Raw genomic sequence first — 10,103 nt, forward strand, 5'->3', positions numbered from 1 at the left:
TCTCCAATTACCAAGGAACCATGACCATAAAGAATAGCCTTTCATGCTCTCCAAGGAACCATGACCATAAAAAAATAGCTGTGTGCAAGAAAATAATGTAAACTTTATTCTTACTTTTGTTGTTCTTCTGGCTGTTGATTAAGCCTCTAATTGTAAAAATGGAATATAAATGTATCATGTTAAATGCAATAAGCAAGGGAAGAAAGAAGAAGAGGAATTAGAATGACTCAGAATTAAAATCATCAAGATCACTTGACTGTTTGTCATGTGTTCTTTCATCGTCCCTTCGCTGAACTTCTACCCACCTTCGTGTTCCCTCTTCAAGACCCTAGACCTCAGGCTTATAAGCCCCTCCCAACTGGAGCAGCCCGTGGCAACTCTTCTTGCCTCTCAAGGCAGGAAGAAGAGTTCACAGTGCCATAGAACTAACAACTCACACCCACATTCCAAACATCACCAGTGAGCCTAGCAGTGGCAGCTATTCCGCCTTCAGAGTACCCTGGAGGATGTCTGGTGGTCTAACGGAAAAGGGCTTTACTGCCGTCTGATTGAACCAGGACATGTACTCTGGACCAGCAGGCAATTCCTTTCACCCTAGCATTTCAAGAGGAACCAGAGCTTAGTCAATTCCAGGCCCGAGATCCCTCCCCGGATCCTTCAATCCACATATTGATATCAACTCTATTGGAGTCCCTAGAGGAGTTCCTGGTGAATTTAAGACTAGGAATCAAGTAGCTGCAGGATTTGAAAGCACAGTATTTTAGTGGCCTACAATAAATAAAAATGTAGATTGAATCAAGTACATTTACCATAACCCACAAAGGTTCTTAAACTATACTAGAAAAGTCTTACAAGCGGTGGCTAGCCAGTGAGATGCCCCTAGTGAGATGGCCTGGGAAATCAGGATGTTATTGGATATGATTCTGGCAGGAAAGGAAGGTGTATATGTGATGTTAGAAGGCAAATGTTTACCTTCATTCCTAAAAACACAGCCCCCTGATGGAACAATAGTAAAAGCTCCACAAGGATTAAACACCCTGGCCAGTGAACTAGTGGAGAATGCCAGAATCAATGACCCTTTTACTATATGGTTAGAAGGATGGTTTGGCAAGTGGAGAAACATGGCTGCCTCTGTGTTCACCTTGTTCATAACAGGAGCAGGAATCCTGATAGCAATGTGGTGTTGTAGCATACCTTGTGTCGGGGATAAGCCCAGACTGGTGGAGACGGCTCTTAGAAAACTCTGACTCACCAACAAACCAACTTCCTGCTACTAGAGGTAAATAATGCTTCCTGTGGAAAGGAAGGTTGGCAAACACTAGAAAAACTAGAGAAATATAAGTGTTGATGAGACCAACAAGTATGGAAAAGAAAAGGGGGAATTTGTAAGAAATAGACTTTCAAACAACTATGAGATATCATCTCACCCCAGTAAGAATAGCAAAATTCAACAAATGCTGGCGAGGTTGTGGAGAAACTGGAACCCTTATCTACTGATGATGGGATTGTAAAGTGGTGTAACCTCTATGGAAAACAGTATAGCGCTTTCTCAAAAAGTTGGAAAAAGAAACACCATGTGATGCACACCCATGTTTATTGCGGCTTTGTTCACAACAGCAAAGAGCTGGAAACAACCCAAATCCCCATCAACAAACGAATGGATAGAGAAGCTGCTGTATGTTCACACAATGGAATATTATGCTGCATTGAAAAAACAAGGAGCTCATAAAATATTATATAAAATGGGTGACTCTGGTGGATATTATGCTGAGTGAAATATCTCAGTCACAAAAGGACAAATACTGCATAGTGCCACTGTTGTAAAACAGGACTGACATTGGGGTTGAGGGGAGCCTGAGGAAAGAGGGGACAAATAATGTATAATTGATTGAAACAGATGAGAAAGAGAACTGTTTCAAAGGGATATACGATTAGGTATTATTTTCATGACAAGATTCCAGAAAAAGAAATGCATAGTAAAGTGGACTGTGGACTTGGAGGGGAAGGGGGGGTTGTATAACAGTGAAATAATTTTTTTTCTTTTCAAAGAGAAAAGAAAACTGGGGGGAGTGGTGTGCAGGGGGGGAAATGTGCAACAATGACTGAATAAGAAAAAAATGGGAAGAAAATGCAAAAAAAAAAAGTATGCCACATCCCTTTGGACTCAGGTCCTTGCACTGTGAAGCTCCTTGACACTAGAGAAGGCCAAGATATAGGGAAATCTCCAGGAATGCTGGGACCACAGATGCTGACAGAAACAAGGACTTTCCTTCAGAACAAACACAGAGAGAAAAGGACTTTCCCCGAGAGCTGGTCCCCTGAATTTTGGACTTCTAATTTTCTAAACTGTGAGATAATACATTTTTGTTTGCTGAAGCCACCCACTTGTGGTATCTTCGTTGTAGCAGCTCTGGATAGCTAAAATATCAACACATTTTTGTTCTCTTCTCACTAATTCTAGTACTTCTCACTACTTCTAGTACAACCTCATCTCTTCTGCCCTCTTGAGAAAACTATTAATCCCAGTGAATTTAACATGAGCGAATAATGGCTGAATTGATAATTAAAAGGAACTTGGGTGCCTGAGAGAGCTGTCATTTCATTATGACTATCTGACTCATTTTATAGACTCATTTTTTTGTGACAAAAACAAACTCTAATTTGTTTAAACCATGTTTTCTGTTACATATAACCAAACTCTGTGTCCAGTTGATATATGCATTTAGGATATCGGCTCTCTATATACTGCTCAAACTTCATGATTTGCCTCTTCATCTACTGCAAGTATACACACAGTCTAAATAAGGATCTTCGATTTCTGCCAAATAAATGAAACTATTAAAAAAATAAAAAGAAATAGACTTTAGACGGGTCCATCTTCAGAGTTGTTGTGTACCATAGAGTTGGAACCGACCCATAATTGATCCTCTGGTGAGTTTTTAGAGCAGAGAGAAGAAACAGCTAGGGCAATGAGTCACAAACCTGATCCAAAGGAAACAAATTGTTAGCTGACATGATAAACTACAGACTCAGGAATGTGTAAGGGACCAAGGGAGGACCAGATTATTATAAAAGGGGAAACAAATCAAGAAACCTCTGGGATGTGTACCCAAACAAGATAAAGGGAGCAGGGAAACTAGGACTATAAAAATGAGAGGTAAAATATAGGCGTGTCTGGGGAAGCCTGTTGTTGTGTTGTTATATGCCCTTGAGTTGTTTGTGACTCATAGTAACCCTATGTACAACAGCCCTGAAATGTGCTCTATCCTATGCCAATTTTACTGTGTCTGACACACCTATCCTCATTACCCCAGTCACTGTATCAATCCAGCTCATCGATGATCTCCCTCTCTTTCTCTATTCCTTCATCCTTCCAAGGACTTTTCCCTCCAGGCAACATTCCCAAACTATGTCAGACAAAGCCTCAGAATCCTGGCCTCCAAAGAGCAGCTTGGTTTCACCCTCTCTAGGAAGAACCTGTTTGTTCTCCTGGCAGTCCATGATATATTCAACATTCTTCTTCAACACCACAGCTCAAAGGCATCAATTCTCTTTCTATCATTCCTAGTCATTGTCCAGTTCTCTGACACATACCAAGCAATTGTGAAGACTAAAAGCCTGTACACCTCTCAGTACACAATTATGAGGCACGGTGGAAGGGATCTGTAGGCTAGGATAAAAACTCTTGTACTGTGGAAGGCGCTGCAGCCTGCTTCTTTCTAAACTGAGTTTTGGATTGGATTTCACCAAAGCTTGCAGGCTAACCCTCTAGGTAACTTAAGGGCAAACTCGTGGTATAAAGCAGCCAGAAGGCACCATGCCCTGCTTGCAGAGAGGCCCTAGTCAGGCGATCATACTGACCCACGAGTCATCAAGAGAAGCTGAGACAGAGTACTGGGTACTGACACTTTTTCACAAGAAGAATAGGAATCCCAGAACACTTAGTTGTTCTCCTGGGAAACCTAGACCAAGAAGCTGTTGTCTGAACAGAGTAAGGAAACAAAGGAGACAAAGTTCCTCACCGCCACCCAACCTGACACCAGCTGGCTCACACATCTGGGCTTCCTGTGAAAACTGCCGGCTACACTAAGACATCATGCGTGTCAACACTCCACCCAACCCGGGCCTTCATCTGGGTTTGCTCTGCGTCCCTGACCCCCACAGTGCTCCACCCTGGGGTGGGCCAGCGACGATGAGCTCCCTGGCCTGTCCTCCAGGGAATGATGCTGTGGCCCACATGTCCAGCACACGCAGGAGTCTCTCACTCCCACCATGTATCCCCCTCCCTCACTAGTGTTAGGTTAGGCTAGGTTAGTGGACTTAAAGAAGAAATCAAAAACGAGAGAAAGCGTAATGCAGCTTTATTAAAGGGGTGAAGGGGAGCCCCCGGTGAGTTCCTCATCCTGGAGAGGCAGAATGGGATGTCACACTGTGAACTTACTGGGGAGGATTTTTATAAACAGAGTCTTTAGGGAGGGATATTCCATTCTGATTTATGAGCCACCTGCTAGCTTAGCCAGACAGGCAAGGCCATTTGCCTTCTTATCTGAAGCAAGCAAGGCCATCAGCATTTGAGTTCTGAATTGTTCATTCTTCTCTTTGGCCCTCTTTGCCCAGACTAACAACTAGTGCTTCCTGGAATCACCCCACTAAACCATCCCACCCCAGTTTTGTCCAGGGCTTTTGAAGAACTGTGGTGACACCAGGAGACTCTGGCACGTGTGTGTTGGGGTCTGTGACAGAGAGGATCAGGAGCGTTTCCTCCCAGCCTCCCTCAAAGAGTCTGCTGTTCTTGTTTAGTGCCATAGTCATATTATTGTGACCCACGTGCAATGATGGGACTGTCCTGTGTCGTCCTCACACTCTGCTGTGATTTGGCCCACCACTGTAGCCCCTGTGTCAGGGCTGGATGAGGGTCTTCTCTCCTTCACATGCCTTCAACTTTACCAGGCATGGTGTCCTTCCCCAGAGACTTCCCCCTCCTGGCAGCATGCCCAAAGTACACGGGACAAAATCCTTGCTTCTAAGGGGCACTCTGGCTGAGCTTCCTCCAACAGATGTCTGTTGTTTTGGCCTTATTGTTGCTCTGAACGGGAGTCAGAACCAACTCACAGCTGATCCTATCATGGGTTTTCAAGAGCTGGGGAGGAGATTGCCCATCTTTGTCCCACAGAATAGCTGGTGGATTTGAACTGCATGTTTTTGGTTTGGCAGTGCCGCTCCTTACCACTTAAGCCACCAGGACTCCCTCTTGGGTCACAGTTGTTGTTGTTGTTGTTGGGTGCAGTGACCCTATGAACAACCACTCTGAACCCTGTCCTATCCTGAGCCATCCTCACAATTTCTGATACACTCAAGCGCGTTGCCACAATCACTGTGTCAATCCACCTGGTCAAGGGTCTTCCTATCTTTTGCCACCCCTCTACCTTTCCAAGCTTAATGTCCCTCTCCAAGGAACAGCCTCTCCTAACAACATGCCCAGAGTATATTAGATGAAGCTTCATCATCTTTACCTCAAGAACACTCTGGCTGTACCTCCTTCCAGACATATCTTTCCTTTTGGCAATCATGGGATCTTCAGCACTGCACTCTTCTCCAACATCACAATTCAAAGGTGTCTATTCTTCTGTAATCCTAAGTCACTGTCCAGCTCTCAGATGCATAGCAAGAGACCATGGCCTGAATCAGGTGCACCTTAGTCTTCAAATTGACATCATTACTTCTCAACAATTTGGAGAAGTCTCTGACTATATACTTTCTCAGTACAATACAGCTCCTGACTGCTGGTACCAAGTGTATTTATTGATTGACCCAAGCAAGATCAAGTGGTTGATAGTCTTAATCTTTTCTCCATCTATCATGGTATTTCCTCAGTCCAGTGATGAGGATTTTTGTTTTCTTGATTTTGAGATGCAATCCATATTAAAGGTTCAACCTTCTATAGCAAGTGCTTCAAGTTCTCCTCACTTTCAGCAAGTAAGGCTGTGTCATCTTCATAAGGAAAGTTATTAATGTGTTTTCCTCTAATCCATGGTTGGTTTCACACAAGCACAATTAAGTGTTCTAGAATCCCCATTCTTATTAATGCTAGCCATAATTTGTTAAGATCCACACAAATGTATCTGCATAGTCAATAAAACATAAATGTTGTTGTTATGTGCCATCAAGTCAACTGCGACTCATAGCGAGTCTAGGCACAATAGCTCTAAAGCCTGCCCTGTATCCTGAGCCAGACTCACTGACTCTGACACACCTATCCCTATTATCCTATTTACTGTGCCAATTCATCTCATCTGGGTCTTCCTCTCCTGCACTGTCCCTCCATCCTTCCCAAAATAATGTCCTTCTCCAAGGACTAGTCTTTCTTGGGCACGTGCTCAAAGTATGTGAGATAGAGCTTCAAAATCCTTGCCTCTAAGGAAAAAGTTGGTTTCAACCCTCTGTGGGACAGACCCATTTGTTCTCTTGGCAGTCCATGGAATTTTTAATACTCTTCTCCAGCACCACAACTCAAAGGCATCAATTCTACCTCTGTCATGGAGCCCTGTGATGTATAGCAAGTAACTGCAAAAAACAATGGCTTGGGTTAAATATGGATTACATCTCAAAATCAAGGAAACAAAAATCCTCACCACTGGATTGATAGGGAACATCATGATAGATGGAGAAAAGATTGAGACTGTCAACTATTTAATCTTACTTGGGTCAAAACAGCAGGTTTTCCCAGTGCAGTTTATTTTTTTTTTTTTATTTCTTAACTACTGGTGCCAAAAGTGTTGATTATGGAGCCTAGCAAGCTGAAATTGTTAACAATCTCAATCTCTCTTCCGTGGTGCTGCCATTTGGCCCAGTGGTGAGAATTTTTGTCTTCTTGATGTACAAATAGGCATTACAATTCTTTGTTTTCAGCCAGGATCTGTCTGACATCAGCAATGATATCCCTGTATGGCCTCTTATAAATCTAGCTTGAATGCCTGAATTTTGTACATTCAATGATTTATTCATTGCAAATACTTTTTAATAAAAACACAAATGGTGACTTTACACATGGACTTCACCAGCTGGACTGCACAGGAATCAGACTGACATCATCTGTGAAGGAACTCATTGAAGAAACAAATAATAAGACAATATCAGTAGTCAAAACTAAATCAGGTGCTGATTGTGGACCAGATCATAAATTACTCATGTGCCAAGTTTAAAATGAAGCTGAAGAAGATTGAAATAAGTCATGAGAGCTCAGGTGTGATCTTGAGTCTATCTCACCAGAATTTAAAACCTTTCTCTAAAAAGATGTTCTAAGCATTCATCACCAATGATGAAAGATTAGATGAATTATAGGAGGAAATTAAGGATATCATCCATGAAGAAAGTAAAAGGTCACTAAAAAGGCAGTGGAAAAAGAAAAGACCAATATGGGTGTCAGAAGAGACCCTGAAAACTGCACTGGAGTGTCAAGAAGACAAAACAAAGGGAAGAGATATGAAAATAAAAATACTAAACAGAAGATTTGAAAGGGCAGCACAGGAAGGCAAAGCAAAGTATTATTATAAGAGAATGTGCAAAGACTAGAATTGGAGAATAAAAAGGGAAGAATTTACTCAGTGTTTCTCAAGCTAAAAGATCTGAAAAACAACTTCAAGCCTTGAGTTGTAATACTTATGGGCAAAATCTTGAATGATTCAGGAAACATCAAAAGAAGATGGAGGGAATGCAGAGTCATTGTACCAAAAAGAATTGGCTGATACTGAAATATTTCAGTAAGTACCATATGAACAAGAGCCAAAGATAACAAAGGAAGAAATTCAAGTTGCACTGAAAGCACTGGCAAAAACATAAGGCCCCAGGAATCAATGGGATACCAATTGAAATGTTGCAAATGACAGATGCAGCCCTGGACATGCTCACCAGTCTATGTTAGGAAATTTAGAGGAGGACAGCTGCTTGGTTAACCAGAAGAGATAAATGTTTGTTCCCATTTCCAAAAATCGAGATCCAGCAGAATGTGGAAATTATCGTACAATGCTACCTGTAGACAAAATATTATAGAGAATCATTATAAAAGGGCTAGAACAGTACAGAGAATTTCCAAGAAGGTAAGAGGGGAGGGAAACCAGATGAACAAAACAGAACACTTGAAATGGAAAATAGGAGACTGTTAAAGAATTGTGAGCAATGCAACCAACTCCGCTGAACAACCTGCATGGATATTTGCACAGAAACTTACACTGCCGTGTGATCACACTAAAAAAATATTATAAAACTTTTAAAAAATAGTGGACTCCCTGAAACCATGACTCTTAGACACGCTTTAAGTCTGGAAATCTCACCAGGGGCTCAACTTTCAGCTAAACAGTAGACAAACCTCTGGGAACAATGCATTCCTTAGAATAAATAACCACAGTTCCAAAATGCAGCATTTGCCCAGAGAGAAAGCTTATAAGTCAGGAAGGGAGAGGGAGGCAGGACCAATGGAAATGAGTATCACAGGGAGGAAGTAGGAAGGCTGCTATCACAATGTGGAAATTATAATCAAAGAAATCGTGACTCAAATGTGCATGGGTGAAAAACCAATCTTGTGTGTAAACATTCACAAAATCACAGTAAAAGGTAGAAGACCAAAACAGAGGGGCAGGTGTTTTTCCATAAAAACTCTGGAGATCAGGTGGGAGAAGAGAGGGGATGCATAAAAGGGCACTCACGCTGCAAGCATCATTGCCGCCTTCCTTGGTACCTGCACGAAGCCTGTCTCCTCTGATGGGAAAGCCAGTGTGGTTGCACTTGGTGGGGTCAATGATAGCAATCTCCACTTCCTGGAGGTGGTAGGAGCCCTCTAGCTCTGTTGGAGAGCGAGAGTGAACAGGAAACACAAAGAAAAATGATTGCCTGAGGCTCAGGCAGCAGGGAATGCTGTGGGGCCCCACAGGACCTGGGACAGGGCTTTCCAGCACCTCAGGGACACCGCAATGCCACAGGACAGGCTGTCCCAGCTCTCCTCAAGAATCCATTTCCTGATTTGTAAGCATGAGGATGGCCAAGAGCCCACTCAAATAAATAAGGAGGGACTACAAGCTGAGAGGTGGAGGGTGAGGTCCAACTGTCCATGATAGTGTCCTCTGGCTGTCCCCTAGGCTCACACCTTTGCAGCAGGAGCACATATTAGCACTTCACACAGCTGTCTCCCATGCTACAGGGGCCAATCTAGCAAGGACACTCCCTCCCTCCAACTCCGGGTGCCTGGGAACTTTGGGGAAGTCTCCCTCTGGGCCAGCAGAACCTGGATTCTCCTCTATTTACTAGTTCTGAGGCCTTGAACAATTCCCACAGCTCTCCAGATCTCAGGTTCAGCAGGTGTGAAAAGAGTGTAAAGCCTTCCCTATCCATTTGCATGCTACTGTGAGTTCTGGGAGGAACAGAAGCTTGGCTTTGCTCACTCTCTGGTCAGTGTGTGCCTGGCAGGCCATGTGCATGCAGCCACTGTCTGTGGTCCTCAAGGATACTTGAGTGATACAGGAATGACCAGCCCTGGGACAGCAGGCACTGCCAGCAAGTGGAGTCCCGCTCTGGGACACCTGGGGGTTTTGGGGGGTGGTGAGCAGGTGCTTGGTCCCTGAGGGACTAGAGGCTGTCTCGGGATCCATAGGCTTCAGTGGGGAATCCAGGATGGGGGAGAGGGCTGGATCAGGACACAGGGTGGGCTCAGCCTCCCTTGGATATCACTGTGAATTAGGGCAGACCAGAGAGAAGCTGGGGGCAGGGGATACCCAGAATTTAAGCACACTGAATGTAGGAAAACATGGACACCAGGCCCTGCTGGCAGGCCCCGGCAAGTTCCTTTCCGCACACATATAGAGAAGTAGGCTGAGGGCCAGAGCAGGAAGGGGGTCTGGTGCAGGTGGAGGAGAGCAGAGCAGCAGGTGAGGGGGCAGGTGTCTAGGGTTGTTCCACAGCCCCAGTGCCTGGTGTGAGGCTGAGGTTACTGGACACATGGACAGGGACAGTGCCCTCCTCCAGGCCCATTTGTCCCCCAGCCTCACCTTTATGCTCCTTCGTCTTTCCCCAGCCAGTTACCCAGCAGTCAGTGCGGTGCTGGAACTTCAGGG

The sequence above is a fragment of the Elephantulus edwardii genome, unplaced genomic scaffold (assembly GCF_000299155.1).
Source record: "Elephantulus edwardii isolate Elephantulus edwardi_28Jun2011 unplaced genomic scaffold, EleEdw1.0 scaffold00545, whole genome shotgun sequence".
Classification (NCBI taxonomy): domain Eukaryota; kingdom Metazoa; phylum Chordata; class Mammalia; order Macroscelidea; family Macroscelididae; genus Elephantulus; species Elephantulus edwardii.